General features: G+C 41.2%; 1 long non-coding RNA gene across 3 annotated transcripts in view; it reads left to right on the top strand.

Moving 5' to 3' along the window:
- LOC122987155 overlaps positions 1-24,011 on the top strand; it is a 125,011-nt gene that overhangs the window by 22,584 nt on the left and 78,416 nt on the right. The gene's annotated exons all lie outside the window — the stretch shown is intronic.

Here is a 24,011-nt window from a genome sequence, read left to right as displayed (position 1 = left end):
AGGCCAGTTTTGGTCTTGACACATAGTTCAGGACAGCAGCCACAAGAAATTCAGTCTTTTCAGCCAGTTAGATACATGGTGCCGCATACAGATGAGCTCAAGTTCAAGGACTCCTCCACTGTAAAGAGACCCGAGTGAATTCTCGGCACTGTCAAATCACTGCTCAGCTCTCTCACTGTGTTGTTAGGCAGCAACACCAAGACTTTGTGTTTGCACTCAACAGAGGAACAGAATCAATCTTAAAGTTCAACACTGACTGCGTTCACTCACAAACACGTACAAACTGTACAGACATACCATACGCGGCCACATTCACACACACACACACACTTTTCCAGCTACTGAACCTGCTCCCATACAAAGATATACAAAGGTGGTTTTTTTTGCCCTGTAGCAGAACTGATCCATTTGATTAATGCGTGATTGAATGGTGTAACCCGTCTCTCCCACTCTGTCTTCACCTCCTGCCCTCAAGAAATGGAATGTTTTCTCTCCCTCTCTTCTTCCTTAATCTTTGTCTTCTCTGCTTACTTTTCTCTCTTTAGGCTTTACGACTTCTTACTCACTTTCCTCCTCCCTCTCTCTATTCTCTTCCTCTTTCTTGTCAGCATGGGGTAAATGATCATATCGATAGCTGCCTGAGAGGGGAAAGTAAAATTTCTGAATTTTTTTGTTTAGAATATTTATGAATGTATGAGTGGAATCTCAATACGTTTATTTGGCATAGCAAATTAAAATTCAGATAGACTATCAACAGATCAGCTCTGTTGGCCGTCATCGAGACACACACACATGTTGCATACACACACAAGGCTCCCTGCTCATTACCCTATCTCCATTGCTACCCATCAGTAGCGCCACCTCTAGCAGCACACATACATCACTGGCATACAGCACACTCTGTCATGTGTGAAATGGGCTGTGGTTGATCCCTGCCCTGGGAGAGGAGAGACGAGAGTATTTCAGCAGATGAGATGAGAGTGGCTTTCTGAAGAGGAGGGGAGGAGAGCAAAAAAAAAAAAAAAAAAAGGAGGAGTTGCAGAAGGGACATGAGGGGGGAAAAAAGGGGAATGGAAAGACGAGGCAAGCAAGAGGACAGAATAACAGGGTAGGAGAAAGGAGCGGACAAATGAGGAGTTTTTCAGCAGAATAAATGTGAAGAGGAATGAGGGAGCGGCGGAGGGGAGATGAGATGAAAAGAAAGTAATGTGGGGTAGAAGAGCAGAGTTCTGAGGAGGAGGATGATGGGATAGCAGGGGTGGGTGAGGTTGCGAGAGGGTTCAGCAAAGAGAGTGTGTAGAAAAAAGAAAATGACAGGGAGGAAGACGAGGGACGGAAAAAATAGCCTAGACTTTGGTATCACTGTCCACATCTCAGATTTTTTTGTCACCAATTCTAACAGAGCAGGAACAGTCAAATTATCGATTGGAACAACTTTCATAATCGATTATTCATTTAAGATGTTTGTCAAACAAAAATGCCAAATATTCTCTAGTTCCAGATTGTCCAATGTGAGACATTTTCTGCTTTTCTCTCTTTGTATGACGTCACCTTGGGCGTTTGGAACTTGTGAAGGATAGGGCTGTGAGATATGACCAAAATCTCATATCCTGATATAGGTCATTTCATATCCCAATAACGATACATATCATAATATCACATTTTCTGTAAATTCAATGATTAAATAGTTTCTGGTCTGCATCAGACTTTTCATACCCAAACCATGTCCATGCGACAGAAGTAGCCCCTCCTTTATGTACAAGCTCCTTGTTTTGTCTTTGTCCATCTTTTGCGTGGATTACATTCATAAATTTCTCTTCTTGACTCTTTACTCGCCAAACTTTTATTGCATTTACAGTAACGTGTCAACTCGACTACAGCTGTGTCACTGCCTCTCCTCTGCTGCTCTGTGTGTGTGCAGCACACACACACAGAGGGCTCAGCCCCGCCCTCACTGAACCACAGAGAGCAGAGGAGAGTAACGCAACCATAAATGACACAGTAGAGAGTCTCACTGAGCTGAAATGAAATGAATGCACATAACTTTGGTAAAAAACATTAATAAACATATTCTCTACTGTGTTTTTCATAAGTGCAATAAAAGTGCAGTAAAAAGCCAAAAACAGTAATTTATCAATGTAATCGCGCAAAAGATGGACAGACTCCAAATGACGCAAAATATTGCTGTAGAGAGTGTGATTTGTGACACAATGAATTTTTCTGTCATCACACGATATATATATTGTCATATCGCACAGATTCAAATAGGACTCGTTTTAGTCTGTATTTCGACTGAAAAATAGCAGAGCTAATCAGGCAAAAAAGGCAACAACCACGTAATAATTAGATGGAATGTTTTCAACTATCAGGATTAGCGACTCTTAAATGTGCATATTTCTGTGATTGCCAAGACAAATGTAGTACCCAAAGAGAAAATGTCTAACATGAACACCATGTCGGACTGAATAATGAAGTGAAAGAAAATGATCCTTATCAGAATATTTGTGTGTGTTATGGGTTCATGTAAAAAGTGAATATTGGCTAAAATATCAATGTTTGTGCCTCAAACATCCAACATCAGTTAATCTCAAAAGAGACAGACAGATGAAGACAAGGCAAAAAGGATAGGAGGAACAAAAGAAGGGAGGTAAGACAGGAGGAGATGGGGAGTTTCAACAGGAACTGGGAAGATGACAAGGACAGAATAGCAAAATGAGGATAAAATTGTAGGCAGACAAGATGAAAGTAGATTTAAAGAGGAAAGGAGGAGTGCAGGACGAATGTGGATAAGGGAGGAGAGAAGCGGCGGGGATGTTGGGAGACGAGAGGAGTTGAAGATGGGATAGGAAATGAAAGGATATGAATATGGAAGAGTGAAGGACAGGAATTTAGAAAAGAAAAGCAGATAGAGAGAGAGAGAGAGAGAGAGAGAGGTGGGATGGATGTTGAAGAGTGGAAAGAGAGAGCTACCATAGAAAGAATGACACAGACAGAGAGAGAGAGAGTGTGGCACTGCGCCACTCTGCAGCAGCAACACTGACTGACAGCCATAGCCTGACTACTGACTGACTGACTGGCTGTCTGTGCTGGCTGACTGGATGCAGCAGTGTCCCCAAAGCTTTGCCCTTCCCTCCACCTCCCTCCCCGTCTGTCTCCCTCCCTCCCTCTCTGTCTCTCAGCAATGCAGCATTAAGTTGGTCTAGATTAGAGGGAATACTTATGATTTGACTTTTGTTTTAAATAGCTGTTAGTGATCCTGTTTTTCAGGCCATGTTGTAGTAAACAACATCTCCCTGCTGAATGTCTCAGCAGTGCAGCATGTGAATCAAAAAAATATTTAAAAAAAAAAAAAAGATATAAAACCCTGGTCTTTGTTTCTCTCTGCTGTCTTTTTCTTTACCGCCTAACCTTGAATCTCTTTTTCTCTTTTTCCCCTCCCTCACAGCACTCTGTAAACTTTGTTTGTTGAAGAGCGCTTTACGAATAAAGTTACCATTATCACCATCAACACTCAAAATGCCCCTGACGAGGTTGAAACACATTTCATCTCCGATGAAAGCGACGCTGCGCTTAGAGCGACAGATAGCCCATAAAGCACATAAACACGCGTCTCCTCATCCTCCCTTGCTTGCGCATTATTATCCTCTGGAGTGAAGGGAAAGATAAATGACATTGAGATATAGTAGGACAGGAGACTTATAGGCTGATAAAGAGGCCATTATGTGTCTGACCAAGTGTCCTTCTTCCTCCTCTGGGTCATACATGAGTCATGATCATATTCAGAGGGAAGGGACCTTTAGATAACTCTCTGAGATAGCATTGTCATAGCAAACAGGGCCCTGCTTCACAAAGTAGTAACATTTGTTGGCTCTGCTGCTGCAATGCAGCACTGTGTCGTCCTCTCTGCTCCTCTGCTCTCTCTCTCTCTCTCTCTCTCTCTCTCTCTCTCTCTCTCTCTCTCTCTCTCTCTCTCTCTCTCTCTACGTGTCTGCCTCCCTCACTCTGTCTCTCACCTTTATCTCCCTACCATAACACACTACTGCTTTACTTTCCTTGCTCGAGGGGAGTCGGATCTAGAAATGACTCTTAACATTAACCGCAACTAGAACCTGTTGTGGTGTTTCATGTAAATAGGAGTGTAATGTTCTTTGTGTGTGTGTGTGTGTGTGTGTGTGTAGGGGGGATGTCAGAGAGATGCAAAGCCTGCAGAGATAAGCCGGGTTAAATTGTGCGTACAAGCTATAAGCTGGCTTTCGTCTGGGAGCAAATGCACTTTTCTCCTCCTCTTCCTCTTTCGGCATATATTTCGTGCAGTCTGTCATGTTAAATCAATGGACTTCCATCTCCTACACAACTTTACGTGGGATTGTATTAACTACAGTGTAGTTAATCACAGGTCTGTCACAGACAGTGGCTGCATCGAAACCGAATCAGAACGAAAGACGCAGGTAGCAGCACAGATAACTACAAAAAATGTCTCTACTAAATGGTTTTGATGCCATGGTTACACAGCTCTTCAGTGGGGCAGAATCTGTCATATCAACATCTGCTAAATGTCAAAATGTTTGTGTGACTGAATGGATATCTGCTTCTCTACATATCTCACAGTGGCTGTATATGCCTGTCTGTCTCATCTGACCATCTGTCTGAGGCAGCCTCCATAGCGGAGTCGTGGAGACAGAGGTCACTCGCTGCTCTTCCTCTAATGGCTGCTAAAAGTCTCAGACTGTATTGAATTCTAATCCAAAAGTCTCAACTCCTCTCTCAAATGATAAAAAATATTTTTTTCCCTAAACAATAGTTGATTAATCGTTCATTTTAAATGTGTCTAGATGGCAAAAGACAGGTTTAGTGTATGTATGGGCTTGATTAGCTTGTCTGACAGGATTTTTTGGCTCTAGTACAAAAGACATGAAAAATACACAAAGATGGTGGTGAAACCCAAATACAGGCATCTAAAAAAAAAAAAAAAAAGACAAATGAAACTAATAACATTCTCATCAGCCTCAGCTGTACTTTGTGTTCAGTGCTAATTAGCATGCTAACACACTAAATTAAGATGGTAGGCATGGTATATGTTGGCATGGTCATTGTGAGCATTTATCATGCTGGCGTTAGCATTTAGCACAGCCTCACAGAGCAGCATGGATGTAGACTGTAAGGCTGTGTCCCAAATCCACACCACACCCTAACTCTAAGCAGGTTTTTGAGTATGTAGTGACAAAATTAAGTATCCTCAAAACAGTTGGTGTACGGACTAAAAACTGATTTTTGAGTGTGCTTTTGATGGACACTGAGGAAGGAGGGTGAAGGAGGGTACGGGATTGTAAAACCAAGTCCTATGAGCTCAACAGTGCTATCTGCTTGTAAGCAAAGCAAAATTTGATTAACAAAAGTATGGAAGCGTCAAAAAGTCATATTATAAAGACAAATTAGAGCAACATGAGAGCAAAATTAGTCTCAAATACATTGTAGTTGTAGATATATTCTGCACAAAAACAAGAACCCAAAACTATATATAAACTAGATGTGATGTTCTGGTTATCTTTGTGCCATTTAAAAAACGTGCAGACTTGTTAGGATACAGTTGGATAGCAAAGTGGACCACTGTAGGACAAGAACTAATATCATCTGTTTTCTGAATGGAGTTTGTTTTTGATAGATAGATAGATAGATAGATAGATAGATAGATAGATACTTTATTAAATTAAAATGCTACAGCAGCCAACAATGAGATAAAAAAGGTAAAAGAACCAAATGCAATTAAAGGCTAAATTATATACAATAACTAAATAAACTAACTCAAATATAAATAAAAATAAAGAAATGACATTTTTACATGGTGGCTGTTTGGGTGGTGACACTGCTGCTCATTATCTTTGAGACAGTAATGCAAGTTGAAGCATTGTAGATGACTTTAAGATTCTCTGATTCCTATTTTCTTGTTTATTTTAAGTGAAAGTGACCATGATACAGTTGTAACCTGCTCCAGCACATATGAATTTGTTTAGTCTTCCATCAGTATGATGTTGTTACTGCTGGTCCTTCCTGTGCCGCTGACAGCCAGCTTCCCTGCAGTGACATTGCCCGGCTCCGTCCCTCCAGCTGCACAGACAGGACAGTGTGTCCGTGCTGTGTGGTTTTCAGTGTGGTCTACACACTCGGACAGGACACTGATGAGAAACCTGACCTTCACTACATTAGAGGTAGTGTGTGTTCAGGTGTGTGTGTTGTAAAGTAGGTGTGGCTGTATGACAGTACAGTGTGTAATAGTACTTACTTGTCAGATATAAGGTGAAGGTGGGAATGGACTTATAATAAGTCCGCACAGAGGGAGGATGAGGCGTGTGTGTTTGTGTGTGTGTGTGTGTGTGTGTGTTTGTGTGCTGGGCTTGGCAGCAGCTGACAGGCCAGTGCTAGACTCCTGTGGCTGGCTTCCTATTTGACACACTGCTGTGTTTATGTGTGCGTGCACGCGTGTGTGTCTGCATGCCGACCTACACATCCGTTCTCTGGTCAGTGGTTCAGGTCTGTCACTAACACCACACACTACCAGCCTGTCATGCAGACAGATAGTTGGCTTCCTGCTTTTGACACCAGCTCGTTTTGCTATCGCTAGAGATCATTTTTGGATTTTTTGGATGTTTGGCTCAAGTTGGTGTGTGTGTGTGTGCACTGGGGTGCACATTTTAAATGATTTCCCAAGTCAACAGTTAAATTACTGCATTCAATTGACCGTCAAAATAGATTAGATATGGACAAAATCAAATATCACAATATTTTTGACCAAATACCTCGATATTGATGTTGTGACAATATTGGTGCTTTCACAAAATATTTACACAATGAGATTTTTGATAAATAATCATCGGTAATGTGGATATAATGAGTAAGGGGAGGGAGGCAAATGATAGAACAGCTAGAACAGTCTGGTAACTTCATAAAATTACATCACTTTACTGTAATGCAGCCTTTAAAACCAGGAAAAGACACAATATTATAATAAGACGATATCTAGTCTCATATCAGGATATCGATATAATATGGATATATTGCCCAGCACTAAAATAGAATGACTAAAAAATGTTCTATGACAAATACCTTCAATATTAAGCTGAAATAAAAAGATATTGCTGCTTCACTACACCCACTGACAAGACAAGAGAGCTCTCTATATATAATCAGGAGAAAAGCGGTACAGTAAAGTGCTGTAGATTCATTCAGTACAGACTGACTCTGTCTTGCAGTGTGTAATTAAGGTCAAAATCATTTTCAGAAGACCTCAAGTCGCGCCATCATGGTGTTTTATAAATTGTGGGTAAGACTCCAGCATATTCTTTGTTAAGGGAAATACTGTTGTATCCAGAGCTTCACACCTTGCTCCAGTCCTCCTGGGTCATGGGAACATGTTCCAAGAAAAATCTATATGGCTCCCTCTTGTGCACAGTTAAATTACAGGCCACCACTTTTCCTCCCAAAAAACACCAGACCTGCTGTGATTACACAAAGCAATGCCAGTTCATTTTCACAGCCACACTGATGAGATTTCTTTCATCTCGAAAAGCTAGATCAACATGACCAGCCAACGCATTACGTGCTAACATTGATTATTCAATAATAATATATAATAATTCATGAGTGTGTGTGTGTGTGTGCACATACGTGTATGCAAGTGCTGTCCTGCATTGATATTTCAGGCACATCCATCCTTTCGTGTGTTGCTGACACAAGACATTTATGAATAAGTAGGAGACGAGTGTTTGTAGAATCTGCTGATCGGCTAGTATTTTGTTTTTTTTTATTTATTTTTTTGGAGGTCAGACAAAATGTTAAACTCGAAATTAATTAAAAGTCATTCACTCAAAAATGTGTTTTTCTGATGTTCCTTCCAAGTGAAGGAACATCAGAAAAACACATTTTTTACATCACGTAGCCACACTCTCCTCTGTGCAGGATGATGTACGTGCCGAGTTTGTTTTGACATCCATCTGCTGGAGGGAGAAGTTTCTCTGTGCTCACATTAAATGTGTAAGGCATGTACCTACGAGCGTGATTTGACATCACAACTAGTTTGGTGACAGTCCAGTATGCCAGAGAAAGATTTGATTTCATTTTAAGCATTTTAACTAGGTAATAGAAATTTTTGCGTGGGGGGAAAAAAACATGTCAGACAAAAACTATTGTTGAAAATAGAGAATTTTTATGTCTTGAAATGTGTGGAGGGACCTTTTTGAAAAAGATAAGATGTGTGTCCAGGTGCATCTTAACCATGAACAGGAAGTCTTATCTGGTCTTCAATCAGAACACAACTAGTAATAAGGGCGTCTGTAATATTAAACCTGGTGGATGGTATAAACAGCCAAAAAAAACCATGTAATTTTGTAACAGCGAACAGCTATAAAACTACAACTGGACAACTAAGCAGTTTAGAGATGAAGCTGGAACTCAAATTTTCCTCCTGACCTCCACCCCTCCATTCACTCCTCTCTTTAATTAGCCCTTGTCAAAGTAGCACTCATACACCGCTTAACTATTACAGGAAGATTTGTGAGAGATACTGTCAATCCTGGAGTGTTAGAATAAACACACACTCCATCATGTCATAAATATTATAATTTACTGTAAGTCACCTTGATTTATTGTTTTGCCTCGTGGCTTCATCTCCCAGCTCTGTAAAGCAGGGCTCGTTAACTAGGAGATTTAAAAAAGATGTAGCCTAACAGCAACTTGTGAACGTTACTGCGCAGGGATGTAACTGTCTCTTTGTCTTGCGGTAGATGAGAGAAAAAAAAGAATATTCAAAGACACGTGAACATGTATCAGCCTGGTTATTGAATTCTAATCCAAAAGTCTCAACTTCTCTCTCAAAAGATAAAAAACATATTTTTTCCTAAACAACAGTTGATTAATGTGTCTAGACGACAAAAGACAGGTTTACTGTATGTATGGGCTTGATTTGCTTGATTGACAGGTCTCCAAACAAAGATTTTCTGGCTCCAGTAAAACACCAAGATGGTAGTGAAATACAGGCATCTAAAAATATAACTAATAAAACTAATAAGATGCTAATTAGCATGCTAACATGCTAAATTAAGATGGTAAGCATGGTATATGTTGGCGTAGTCATTGTGAGCATTTATCATGCTGGCGTTAGCATTTAGCACAGCTGTTGTCATGCATGAAAAGACCCAAAATGAACACTGTAAGCAGACTACTTGATTACTATAAGTGAATTCTTTAAACAGCATTTGTATAGGAATGATTCTGTCCCGAGCTTTTTGATCCATATAAGCGGCTGATCACTGTAATACATCATAAAGTGCCAGTGTTTTTTTTACACTTAAGAGTATGTTGCAAATATTTCATAAAAACATAACTTGCTTTTTTGCTCTTGAATTCTGTCTGTCTTCATTTTTTTAATGTAGAGAGCTCCAATGTTACAATCAGCAACACAAAGATAACGTCAGACACAAGACATTCCTACAAAGACTGGAAACAGCCAGAAAGACTGGAGATACTGGAACAAGACGGAGACTTGGAGACACTGGATTAAATTTGAGAACCATGAAGGTCTTTGTTGCTGTTTGGATCTTTTATTTCCCCCATTGCCCTAGCCTCCCACCCTCACTACACACACACACACACACACACACACACACACACACACACACACATGCACGCACATACACATAAAATCTCTTCTTCTTCCTCCTATCCATGTCCTGTTGTCTACTGATGAGTTGACAGGAATCACTATCAGTCTGTAATCAAACCCTCAGTAGTGGTTCATTTTCTCACACATACACACACACACACATACACACACACACACACACATACACACACACACATACATGCACCTGTAAGTGCATACAAACCGCAATACATCGCACAATGGGTTTATTGTGGTAGCGGGTGAGTCTGTGTTGTCAGGTGTGCACAGTAAGCAAAATACAACTGGGTCATACACTCGTTAACACACACACACACACACACACACACACACACACTCACACACAGAGACAGTAATGGCTCAATTATGCTTGAGGTGTGCTCTAGTTTAGTAGGTTTTTGCTAAGTTAACACCTGCTGACTCGGTGGTGTTTTAATGCCTTTCTCAAAGACTTTCTATTTCAACCTACACACTTTCAACAAATTAACTGGAATAAATGGAACCTTGATGTAAACTATTAAACTCCACCACATTCCTCTGTTTTATACTTCAACTTATCTCTTCTTTCCCAAATCCAACCCCACCCTGTTCTCTGGCTGCCCTCAAAGATAGAGACAGAGGGGAGGGTAAGAAAAACAGATTAATAGAGGAGGGGAAGATGGAAGGAGAGAAGGAGCCACACAGAGAGAGAACACAGACAGAGCCAGAGATATTATATATATACTGTAGAGGCAAAGGGATAGAGAGTAAAGATAAACAGAGTGAGAGGGAGAAAGAGCCACAGAGAGGAGGAGGGAGGTGCGAGACAGAGTCCTCTTTGGCGTCCAACAGATGGTTGGTGTTATTGGTGCAGGCAGCTCCTCTCTCTGCTGTCTCCACTCAGACAGCACAAGAAAACATGTTATGGCCTTACAACACAGAGCCTATAGCTGGGTCCCCATCCGCTAATCTTTATATAGGAATTATGTCGTATTTAATTTGAAAAGCTGGGGAAAAAAAATAGCAAATTAAGATTCTTCAATGTCACAGAAAGGTTTTTGCCTTCACTGGGGGTAGACAGGTGTTTTTGGATAAAGGAAACGTGATAATAATCAATTTAAATTTGTTATTAACTTATAACACGGAGAAATCAATATGTTTCACACATAAATACATGTTCTGCATTCTGATCATCGATCTGAACACCAGCGAGCAGTTTAAACCCACACAAATTACATTAACATTCAGGATCTAATCTCATTGTAAGATTTTTGCTTGGCTTTGTTAAGCTAATTACAGTAGTGAATACAAATATTTATATTCATGTTGTCCTAATTTATTGATCCCTCAAAATGTCTTATCACCCCAGCTATAAATGAACAATAGCACCAGATAATGAATAGACTGTTCCGCTGTCATTTATTTGTGTATTTTCATCGTCTATCTGAAGTGTAATTGTCTGCCACAGGTGTTAGACACAGGTCATGTATTATAAATGGGATGTGCTAGGTTTTTAATCTGCAGTTTTAAAGTGTTAGCACTTGGTGATACACAGTGTAAGGGTTTACCCTGTGATACAACATGACTGAATATAGTGGCCTCAACTTGCCAAGACTGCTAGCTTGCTAATTAGTTAGCAAGTTACCTTACTGCCTAGCTTCCTGTTTATACAATATAATCATGTTTTGAGGGAAAGTAGGTTGCAGATTTAGCAGCAGAGTCAATTTTGCCATATAGGCTACATGCTATTCTGTATTGTTTTAAGCAGGGATGTTGTGCTTGTACAATAGAATATCTTGGCTAACACATAGGGGCCTATTTTAACTGTGCGAGTGCAACAACAAGTGCAGCGTAGTAGGTCTAAAGGTGCACCGACTGTGCGTCTCCATGCACACCTGCTGTTTTGGTTCATACATGTGCAGCAGTGCAACATGCAAAACAGCGGTGGATCTAGAGAAATATTCATGGGGGGCAAGAGGGTGCGATGGAGACTTTAAACGGTGGCAGAAAGATATATATATGCTAATTTAATCTTTTACGTTCCGATCCTGATCTATGGTTATGAGCTTTGTAGTGACTGAAAGAATGAGATTGCGGACAAGCAGCCGATATGAGTTCTGGAGAGTGTCTGGACTCAGCATTAGAGATAGGGTGATTCAGATTCAGACAACTTTATTTATCCCAGAAGGGCAATTCAGTTTCCCAGTTCACATAAATAAAATAAATATAACTCGGTCTAGCAGCAGCATTCAAACATTCACATCATCAACATCAACATGTCAGTGACAACAGGTCAACGTATGGTACAAGAGCTTGGACATGGTACAGGAGTTCGGAGTAGAACCGTTACTCCTTCACATCGAAAGGAACCAGCTGAGGAGAAGGTTTAATTTAAATTACATATATATTTCAAGCATTAATCCATTATTGCAGCATGTGTGCAGCATGTATTCTTAGATGTCTGTTTTCAGCCCAACATCGAGGACCAAATTTCAACCAAAATACGACAAATGTCTTCACACTGTTTCATTTGAATGAACCTCCCACCTGTGCACTGTGCTCTCTGTGCTGGTCACCAAAATACCACACAGACGCACAAAGCCAGTTTCAAGTTCAGATGCTGTCCTCTATCTTAAGGATGGAGAACATTGAGTGTGTCTTTGATTCAGTGTATGTGACTGCAGACTTTGAACATGAATGTGGTCGGTCCTCTTCCTGGCTGCAGCCCAGGTCTTCATCTCGACCATCTTATGGTTTTGCTGCAGTCTTTTAGGAGAGCACAGGGTGAATCCACCCTACATCACACGCAACTCTATCTGATTCTGAATAATACAGATGAAAGTTTCATCATAATGTTCATATTGGCCCTGTCAAGTTTTACTCAACTCTTGTTTTCTTTTTTTTGTACTCTTGAAGAAACATTTCTGTAAATCTTTGGTGAGCCCACTGTGTGCAATTATGGTAGCACTTCATCTGCCCATGCCACTGTTTTGTCAGTAATCTACCTGTAACCACGACAGATTCAACATTTTATTGTAGTATTACGTCGTTATGGGTCTCTGTTAATTTACACATCAGTCCCATTCACTGAGAGTAAATGAGCCGTGGAGATTTCTTCCTTTCAAAATGTTCATGTTCACAGATTTAGTCTGAGCTCGTCAAGGTCGTTTGAATAACATACATGAACTGTGTTTAGGGCTGCTTTTTTTTTGTTCTTTCATGTTCTTGCGATTTCACTTTTGCTCATCAGGGAGGTTTCGTTAAATAGGCCATTCATCAGCTCTTCTGATGCAGTTAAACACACAAAGGCTGGAAACTGTGTGCTCAGCCCCTGAGAACCACAGAAGTAAAATAGCTCCTCAATCCCCACCCAACATAGCTAATCAGTTTCATTCTTCTAGGCAGGATCTCTCCTCAGGGCAGCGTCCCATGTCTCCCCCCCCCCCCTCCACACCAATGAACCTTATTGTCAGAGCTCACCTGGGACAGCACGCATGTGGAAAACATTCCTGCCTGTTTACCAGACAACAGATACTCTTAAGGGGAAAACTGAACCCATATGTGTCATAGCTCTTCAGACTTAAACTGTTTAGGATCCTATCAATAACCACACACTGTAGGACTTGATGCAAGAATCCCTCCTTTGTGTCAAGCTTCGTTTACCGATGAATCACAGCGCCAGCTGAAAACAAATTGCTAGACAGAGGTTTAGAGGTATAAAAATACTCCAGAGACACATAATGTAGCATATAGATGAGAGATGAAATGAATCTTGAATAATCTCTGCTGGGAAATTGCACAGTTGCAGAAAGCAGCTGAATCAAAGTCAAGAATCAACAGATGTAGACTAGACACACTGAAAGGAACATAATAAGATGATCATATTGAATAAACTAAGAAAAATCAGCAACTTGCAATCCTGACTTTACATTTACAAGTTTGCAGTAACTGTCCACATTCAAGACATCTTCCAACAAAAACCAACTGACCAGAGTTTTATTGTGATTACCAGTAGCACTTCACATATCAGGAAAAGTAGTTCACCATTCCCCAAATAGTATAATTTCCAGTCAATGTAGTGTGATTCCAATGAACATGATAAATACGGGTAAAAGCCTGTGTTAGTATTAAAATAACATGACCCCAAGGTCCTCAGTGGCTTGGAAAGAACCATCTTAGAACAAATGGTGGAAGTCCAGTTGGGCAGCCTGGATGTGCATTGATCAGCACTTCCTGTTTCTGTTCAGTCAGGTGGCTCAGGGTCCTGTCTGTTGTTCAGATGTAACCTTTAGAGGTGAAACAATCTAAATATAAAACCTCCAGTGCATATAAAGTGGTAGGAGGTGTTCTAATGCAGTGTGATCTCAGTAACTAAAGCCAGAGCTAGCTTGAGATATGAGTGAATAATGCAGGTACTTTTGGCCCCACAACCATTTTCTGTTCCTTTTTTACTTTTGTTGTCATAAATAAATATACATTTAAAATCACAAGCAGGACATTTGGGAAATTAGGGATATTTGGGAGGGATTCCAGGGGCTATATGAAGTTTTGGGATTTACAGGCACTATAACTAGGACATCTTGAGTGTATCGTTTTTGATATTTTTAGCCTTGCATCTTTGTACTGTGCTAAGTTAATAATCAAAACCTGCTTATGGATCCAAACACTGACAGGATGAAGGGTTTGATTCCCACAGGCGTCACTTTTTATTCACATTGTGCTTATAATGTTTCACATAAAGGTGAGTACAAAACAGTAACTGCTTTTGAATGAAATGGCTGACTGAGTAAAATAAAAAAAAAGAAAAACTTTAAGCAGATAGTCATCTCGGTTTTGAAACCTTCACAACTCTTGTATCTAAAGAGCACACACACTAACTTTCTCTCTCTCACACACACACACACACACACACACACACTCATCTTGACAGTGTGTCTGTTTTCAATCCAAGCCACGTTCTCTTTGCTGCAGATCTGCCTGCCTGATAACTCTGATAACGCCGGGCTGCAAAACCTAGAGCAGCACAAATTATTTCACTACTCTTCCACACACAGGATTACTGTATGTAGGCCTGTCTATGTGTGTGTGTGTGTGTGTTTGTGTGTTTCATGATGACATTGATTGGCAAAAGCATCTCTGTGCTCTGGCTTCCCGCCTGGCCCTATCAGATCTACACTCGAACCTGCCTGTCGTCTCTGCGTATGACTCCTGCAGAAGGAAACCAAATGTCTGATAGTGAACCGTCTCTCTTCTCATCCTGTACGGTTATCTTTCATAAATATGATGCATTTCTTGCACGCAGAGGAAAAGATCTGCCCCTCTGCAGAGATGGCAGACAGCTCTGAGCTCTGAACTAGTCCCTTCGTCCTAATCGTTATCATTTTTAAAAAGGTGATTTACCCATTCATTCAGAACCGCCGCCGCCTTGGCAGAGCAGGGTCGAGTTGAGCTGCTCTTTACCGCAGCAGAGCAAGAGTCCAGAGTTTGGCTGCAGATATGAGGCACGTCCTGTCCTCAACTCTTTGGTATGCGACGCCTGGATGAAGACGAAGAGAAGGAGGACAGAGAAGGAGAGGTTGGAGAGGAAATGTGTTGCAGAAAAGGAAAGTTTGAAGAAGGAATCTTGTCATTAACCCCATGCTACAGTTTTAGCCTCACTTCATATTTAAGCAGGGACTAGAGACAGCCAACACATACAGAAAGGACAAGATACATGCACTGATTTCAAGAGTGATTGGCTGTGCTAGCATGAAAATATTCACTGACAAACCTCGCTGAGGATCAAAGCAGTTGCCACGAGCCCAAGGCTATATTAAACATTTTAAAAGCATAGTTCAGAGTAAAAACAGGCAGTGTGACCAAAGCTTGTGAGTGTGTGTGTGTGTGTGTGTGTGTGTGTGTCTGTGTGATGCAGGCATTTCAGAGGTCCCGCCGCCGTCCATCAGCACATAGCTTCACACACACCACAGCGCAGAAAAGGTCAGTCAAACCCAGTGCTTTGTTATGCTCCGCTAGTGTTACGGAAGTTACAAACACACTCTAGCTAGTCTTTAACGGAGGGAACTCAAAAAGTCTAAGTGAGACACAGAGGCCCATTTAAAAGAGACTTGTTTGAAGTTTCCAGATCTGAGATGAAGCGTAAAGAGAAAGAACAAAGCGAGAGGTAGAGAAGAGACAACGAGGTCTGAGTGGGGGGAAAGGTGTGATGAGGTCAACGAGGCTTGTTTGAATAAGAGCGGGAGGCGTTAGCTCTTCAAGAGAGGGGAGGCAGGAGGAGTCTGGGAGGCAGGGGTGGGTGGGAGAGCAGAGGAGGTCCCGGATGACGCCGTGGTGGAGAGGAGAAGGAGCATCTGAGAGGAGAGGGCTGTATACAGGAGTGTATGGGACAGTTTTAAAGAAGCATACAGGTATGGGGAGGATGAAGGGGAGGAAGGTTAGGATGCTGGGATCTTTTCATGTTTCTCTCCTTGTTTATCTTTATTTTGACATCTTTCCTTCTCTTTCCTCCTTCTTTGGTATCATTCAATCACAGATGCTTTACAGGCGTAACTTCCTGTAACACAATAAGCTCATGAGAATGGAAAATTATTTTTTTAAATAGTTTAAGTATTCATTTTGTCAGCTAATTTTAGATTCAGTCTTGTCCTGAGATCAAATGTCCACAAGTATATCATCCATAAATTCTTTGATATATTAACACAAATATAACGAAAACAAGTTGTTAAGCTTGACATTTTACAGTTGAAAAATAAATTTGCTCAATGCTCTCTAGTGGACAAAATATTCTTTCTATATTATGCTAAACATATCTTTGGAATTTTTATAAAACAATATCTTGTTACTTATACACTGATACAATATGTCTGCAGTAAGCTAATATCAGCTGATATATTGGAAGGGTCGATTTATGGCTCCAGTTCAAGCCATGAAGTAGATAGTGGGCTCCAGCAGCAAGTGTTATTGCCATTTCATTAATGCAAATATATAGAGATTACTTTTCAAATTCTATTTAGTTTTTCTTTAATAGATATATTAAATAAATATATAAATAAATATATCTGACCACAGTGCAGCCCTGTTGTATGTGAAAAACGCTACAGTGACAGTGGAAATGATGATGTGACTTTCTGGTTTGGTGCAACAGTTGTGGGAAAGCTTGGGTTCCTGCCACCTCGGCTCAAGTTGCACCCAGCTGTACGTCCTCACCTCACCGAGAACCCTCACATGACTGCACCCTGTGTGGGACCCATTATCTTTTCACATTAACAGCAAACTGCCACTCAGCTTTCTTAAAGGTGCAGTGTGTGCAGAATGGACTTAGTAGAACTGGACTATAATATTCATAAGTATATTTTAATCAGTGTATAATCACCTGAAAATAAAAATCATTGTGTTTTCGTTACCTTAGAATGAGCCCTTTATATCTACATAGGGAGCAGGTCCTCTTGCACGGAGGCCACCATGTTGCACCACCATGTTTCTACAGTAGCCCAGAATGGACAAACCAAACACTGGCACTAGAGAGGGCCTTTCATGATTTTCGCAGCCACTGTAGGTTCTCCTACACGCTTGGAAGGGGAGGGGAGGTGTATTCAGTTAGTTGCAGTCTGCAACTTCCCTGCTATATGACACTAAATCCTACGCACTGGCCCTTTAAATGTGTTTTTAAATGTGTTCAAAAGGAGGCAGAAACGGGCAGAGGTGAGGAGAGGAAGAGAGCTGATGCAGAGTAATCAGGAACCCTTCAGGTAGTCATGAAACAACTGCTTAATGCCAGATCTCAGGCGAATGTTCATGAATGTTTAATTTAACTGGTAGGTTAATTGAATTTATAAAGAAAGGCCAAGTGTTTCTCCTTCAGTCATGTTTTTGTAGGTTTTACTCAAGGATCTTTGATCTGCCTTAAAAAAAATCAAGGAGTTCTGCTGTCTTTGCTGATCAATAGCAATTAACAAGAAGAAACAAGTCAAGGTGACTTTCAGTTCACTTAGACATCGTTCACACACTCCACACCTCCACACCTCCACACGTCCACACCCCTGAATGAACTGGACTCAGTCAAATGTACACTCATCCCAAGGCGGCAAAGTCATTTTTCATCCAGCCCACCAAGGGACAAATCCATCTCTGATCTAAAGACATGCTGAATGTGTGTGTGTGTGTGTGTGTGTGTTTGGGGGGGTGGGGGGGGGTTGTGAGTCTGGCAGACGACAGTGTGTCAGGTAGCAGGATTCAATATCAGACACCTGTCGGAAGCTGCACACACACACGCACAAATATACACACACGCAAACTGATGACAGGGTCATTTACAGGGCAAGACCACAGTGAAGTGTGAAGAGCTCCCCAGTTGCTCCATTACACCCCCCGCACTCCTCTTTCCTCTCCTCCGTCTGCTTTTTTCCCCCCTCCTCTTTGCTCCCATTTCCTCACACAGGTTCGGTCGTTTTTATTTGCCACCACCTCTTCTTCCCTCTTATTATTTCTGTCTGTTTCTCTCACCTCTCCTCCCTCCCCTCCACCAGGTGCTGTATCCAGCCCAGTGCAGCCTGTGCAGGGCTGATAAAGCCTGGTTAGGTTATAGGAAGAGTCAGCGGGGCAGAAACAAAACGCTGCTGCCGGGTTTTAAATCTGAGCGCTGTCACTCGAGCACCGCTGGGCGACTGCTGCTCTGGGATACGCAGACTGGCTGTCTGGCTGGCGGGGAGGGTGGCTGTCTGGGTGACTGGCAGGCATGCTGAATGGGTGGTTCGCTGGCTGGGTGGGTGAACAGCTAACTTGGCTGACAGCTGCAGATGCCAAAGAAGGTTAATAGAAGCTAAATGTTTTCGGGCTGCAGCTGATGATTATTAGAAAATGCCAAAAATAGTGAAAAGTGCCATGACAATTTCTCAGAGCCTAAATGTGATCTGATCAAATTGCTGGTCTTGTGGGACCAGAAGTGCAGAGATAGACACAAAATATGGATGGAAGTGAATAGTAGAAGTGATGAATAGTAGATTATTAAACTTGTTAAGGGAAAAACATGATTATTAATTGATAACAAACAACTTATCTTGAACACGCAAAATGTTCAAAGATTTAATCCTTAAATCTGCTCTGATTATAAAATTATAAAGGTGTTGCATTTTAGAGTCTTTCAGCTTATTGTTTTGGTTTTACAGATTCAGTCTCACCGCTCTCATCAACCTCGTTTCTAGCTACAAGCAAGCAGCTGTTTTCAGTGAAAAAGCTCCAACGAACCCACTTTACACTACCTGATGAGAGATAAACAACAGAGAAACTAAGTTAACAGTTAGCTGGTAAACATAGTTGGTGGAGACAAAATCAGAGCTAGAAGGAGAGTGAATGTTGGTCAGAACACAACCAAAGGAATCCTAATGTTGCTGTGTGTCTGCTGGACGTGTAAATATACAACTGTTAGCTAACATGTTAGCCAATCTAGGTGAAAATATGTGAGTGTTGTGTTTCTTCCCTCATATGGCCAAAAAATCAATTAATCCAGATTAAAGATTTCAGTCCTGGTTAATTTAGTGACACCTGGTCCCAGAGTTCAGTTCAAAATGACGCCTGTAGTGACCATCAGGGATTCAATGGAGACTTAAAGACTTAATCGACAGTGTCGTCCAACACAGGAACACTGAACTCATGCTTGAAAGTTGTCTTCCGCATGATGTTAAATATGCACACGCAGCAGTTTTTGTGTTCTGCAGCATGTCCGGTAGAGGTGCATGCATTGTTTCTTGTGAATCCCTTGTGCATGAGTACAAGAGAGCCACGCACTGCCTCCATTAGTAGCAAAGAAACTATTTTACAGAGAGGCAATTACAGAATGCTAATACATTGAATGGCTATAAATAGTATATAGAAATGGGGTTTTATGATAAAAATCTTAATGATTATAAGTTTAATAGATGAATCCGGGATGTAGGCGAAAGTAGACTAGTTGCCATTGATTCAGAGGTGACTCATATGTAAACCTGCACTGTGATGTATGTAAAGGATTTCACTTATTGAGCGCATTAGTATTCCCTTAAAATACAGTATATAATCTTCTACATTTAACTTTTCAACCAAATTAAGTCCAGTTTTTACAGACGGCTAGACATCTTTTCTGTGCTGTGAGTTCTGCTGTTATCAGTAACAAGAAACTGAGACATGGAAAAAAGGAAAAAAATAAAAGTCATAAGCCTCTGCTCCATGAAATCAATTTTACTTTCATAAAATTCCATTAAATCCTCATGTTTGCTGGCTTAAATTAGGTACTCCACACAGCACTTTAACATTCAGACTGTGGAGGTCAGACAAAGGCGTGCGTTAATGTTATTTTCTCACAAAGCCTGAGTCATAATAATTCATTTCAGACTAGTTTTATAGACTGGACAACTTCCACATTCATACAGACTACCGTCATGTGTCAGAGGAGGTGCCTGGTGACCGTGATTGAGCCAAACATCTCTGCTTTCATATGTTCACATCCACTCTGCCACTGCAGTAATGGCAGCAGCGCTTCAGTGCAACAGAGATTTGTCTCTACTAATTGTTGTACAATCAACATTAAAAAATCTGTAGATAATGCTGGAAAAACTTCATAAATATACATTTGTTTGAACCGTGTAGCTCGAGCCATCACAGCTTAGTTTACTTCTGCAAAGTAGCGAGCACTATATGATGTCATCACTCTCCGTTGGAGCAGAAGTGTCAGTGCCACTGGGAAACCATCACAAGTGTGCTATGATAGCACTGTGGTGCATATTGAGGTGTGATTTTCGCTTTTGTCTGGGACGTAAATGAAGGGAGAAGAAGAAAAGAAGGGAAATAGCCGACGTAAACGGATGTAAAAAAGAATACCTTGTCGGAAGAGGCGGCCAGACAGAAAATGACAGAGAAACTCAGACTACCTTCCCCATTTCCCCGCATCTCCTCCCCTCCCTCTCGCTAAAGAAAACACAGACAAATGCTCAACCAGACTGTGTGTGTGTGTGCGTGCGTGTGTGTAAATATGAAGCCTCCCACCACACACACACACACACACACACACACACACACACACACACACACACACACACACACACACACACAAACAGGAGCCAGACAGTGTGTATGAAGTGCAGCTTCAGTGAGTCCATCAAGTGTAATGATTGCAATAAATTCCCTCCTGGCTGCTTCTCTCAGCATCCTCTCCTCTCCTCCCCTGCATCCCTTCATCACACTCTCCCTCCTTCCCTACATCAAACACTCCCTCCCACTCCGCCTCTATCCATCAAACCCTCCCTCCTTCCATCCCCCCTTTCTCCTGTCTCCTTGCGCAGGTTTTCTGCGTGATGTCTGGTGTGTCAGGCTGGACAGGCTGGCCTTATTCTCACTTTCTTTTCCTTCCCCCTTTTCTCCTCTTATCTGCTCTCCTTTGCTCCCCTTTTGTTTCAGTTTCTTTTCTTCTCTCCTCTCCTTTCTCTTCATTTTCTTTACTTTCCCCTCCTTTCCTCTCCGTCTTTACTGTCCCCTTATTTCCTTTTCTCTCCTCTCCTTTCTTTTCCTGCCCTCTTTTCTGCTTTTTTCATTTCCTTTACTTTTATCTCCTCTCCTCTTGTCTTCTCTCTCCTCCTTTTGCCCTCATTTCCTCTCCTTTACTCTCCTCTTTTTTCTTTCCTCATGTTTCCTCTCCTCTCTTCTCCTCTTCTCTCCCCCTATCATGTTTCCGTTACTTTTCAGCCCTGTCAGTGCTACAAACATGCCAGTAACAGCAGATGTTTGATGCGTGACACTTTGCTGAAAGGTGGTCGGGTTGACAACGACACGTCTTCTGTAAAAGTGGAGAAAAGAGGGGAAAAAATCAAAATGCAGGAAAATAAAGTCTGATCTGTGTTTATAACATTCCTATCTAATTTATTAAAACGTCAGGGGTTCTTTGATGAATTAAATATTCGTCTGGAGCATTTTTCTTGACAGTCGACAGACTATTTTCTTCCATTTGAAAGAGTACGATGCCAGCAGGTTGGCTGCTTCTCCCCCGGTCTCCCCTCACCCGCCTCCCCTTCCCTTCATCTTTCTCTCCTTTTTCTTTAATGTCCCCCTCTCTCTCTGACTTACACACACACATCCCTCCATCATTCCCTTCCCTGCTTCCTTGTGGGCAGATAAATCATCTGCAGAGTGGCAAAAGCTGCAGTGACTCATCTACCATCTAGACCACCTCAGCAAGGCAGAGAGACATAGAGAGAAACACAGAGAAGGGGGTGCTCAAAGGGAAATTAATAGAGTGTGAGAGGAAAAGTCAAATGAGTAAGAGCGGTTGTGAATACTAAAGTCAGCCAACGAGAGACTGAAAGAGGAGAAAGACAGATGGAGTGAAAAAAAGAACAAAAAATAATGTGGAACCCGTGGTCAGTGTGTCAGATGAGGCTCAGAATGAAAAGAAGGTAAGAGGTGGAGAATGACAAATGCCCACAGAGAGATGATAATGTGGGAGTGTGTGTGAAGGAGTTAGAGAGGGAGCGGTGGGCAGACAGAAGCCAGCTGTGAAAGAATAGATGGATGAGGGGGAGAGCAGGGTGAGAGGGGGTCGCCTCAGAGACGGAGAGGAAGAGTTGATTGACAGCTCTGCTTCTGACGGACCTCCGCAGCACAGCTGCCTTACCTGTGTGATGGAGTTTGTGTGTGGTTGAAACTCTGACACGCCTCACACACTCACACACTACTGCCTTATGAAGACTGTCCATTGACTGCACTTTAAACCAGTGACTGACAGCTGATCTCTGGGATTTCCTCCTTACCAAACATTAGGACGAGTGAACAGATGCGTCCAACTGTGACAATGCACTGATGCTGACACTGGAGAGACCTGGAGATTCTTGCACCAGCTGTTCCTTAGTTCATTCTTAGCCTGGTTATAACATAAGTGTTTACTAAGTGGAGATTTACGTGTCACTAAATTAAAACTGTTGCACCACATAAATTAGTTCTTACATAGAAATCTGTTAGTAAGTATTTACACCTACTAACTGCAGTGTAACTGTTGTGTAAGCTAGCTGAGTGAACCGAATTACAAAGCTAATGTTAGCTTGCTTATATCTGACCTGTTTAGATTAAAGAAGTAATAAGAAATATGGTAGACATATCTGACCAGACCCTTTCATTACATTTCACAGAAAAAAACACATTTCTGAGAAATAATGGTTTTGTCTATGATTTTGGTGGACGGCTAAGAGTACTACAATACCCATGACCCTGGGCTACTGTTGTAATGGAGAAGAAGCCATGGGGCGCGAATCAGAGCCCAATGAATTGAAAATGCTTCATTGCTGAAGTTGTAAACAAAACGTAGTGCCATAGTTGCTGAATTCACTCAGTTCAAACCGAACTTATTCACTCTGTAGATTGTAAAATCAGTTTTCTTTGTTTCCACCCACCATTAGTGGAACACGTGACCAGATTTTAAGCTCAGTGACAGGATTTTTACTTACGGATTTCCTCCAACTTCACAATTCTATAAGATGATGACACAGATGTTTCCTAGCAACAGATTTATACATTACTACAATAACTAAGAACTCAAGAAGGATTTTACACAGAAACTTAGTGATGGATTTACATACTGTGGGTGCAACACAGTCCAGGAGAACATTCAGTACATTGTGTATTTTCAGAAAAAGTCTGGCTACTAAAAGAGAAAAGAAAAACGCAGGGGATGAGAAAGACAGCAATCTAAGAGAAAACAGCTATAATAAGAGAGCTGGATACAACGCTGCAAGTCAGCCATGCTGCCAGTTTGTCACAGTGGCCAGCCAAGGTACTGCAACTTTTAAAAAGAAAAAAAAAACATTTTGTCAATAATTCGCCATTATAAAAGAGATGTGTGTTAGACTGTTGACAGGACACCTCAAACTTCAAACAGGGTCAGTTATTACTTTTTGCAGTATGAATTTTCAAATCATAAAGGTTTGACATTTGTAAAACTTTCCCACAGCCTGACAAACTAGAAGCAATTAAAACTGAAAATATTTGCACAGATACAGTAAAGTAGTGATTTTTGTATTTTATGCCATTATTAGAGAGACAACAGTAGAGATGACAGTAAATGAGGGGAGAGAGATGGGGAACAGCATGCAGTAAAGTGGTGATGGTTGGCACTTTAAACCCCAGAAAACCCCAAAGTTGCTTGTTTTAAGTATTATACAGTTTTAAGATGTGTATAAGAGGCTCATTTCACCTAGAGGCCAGAAAAGTAAGATGACTTTCCCTCTACCTTCATCATACGCAGAGGTCATTATAAATACCTAAATAACAATGGAAGAAAAAATGTTCTATAATGTTCTTCTCCAAACAAATCTCATTATACACGTTAATTGTCCAGTGTATT

The sequence above is a fragment of the Thunnus albacares genome, chromosome 8 (genome assembly GCF_914725855.1).
Source record: "Thunnus albacares chromosome 8, fThuAlb1.1, whole genome shotgun sequence".
Lineage (NCBI taxonomy): Eukaryota > Metazoa > Chordata > Actinopteri > Scombriformes > Scombridae > Thunnus > Thunnus albacares.
This window is presented reverse-complemented; position numbering and strand designations above follow the sequence as displayed.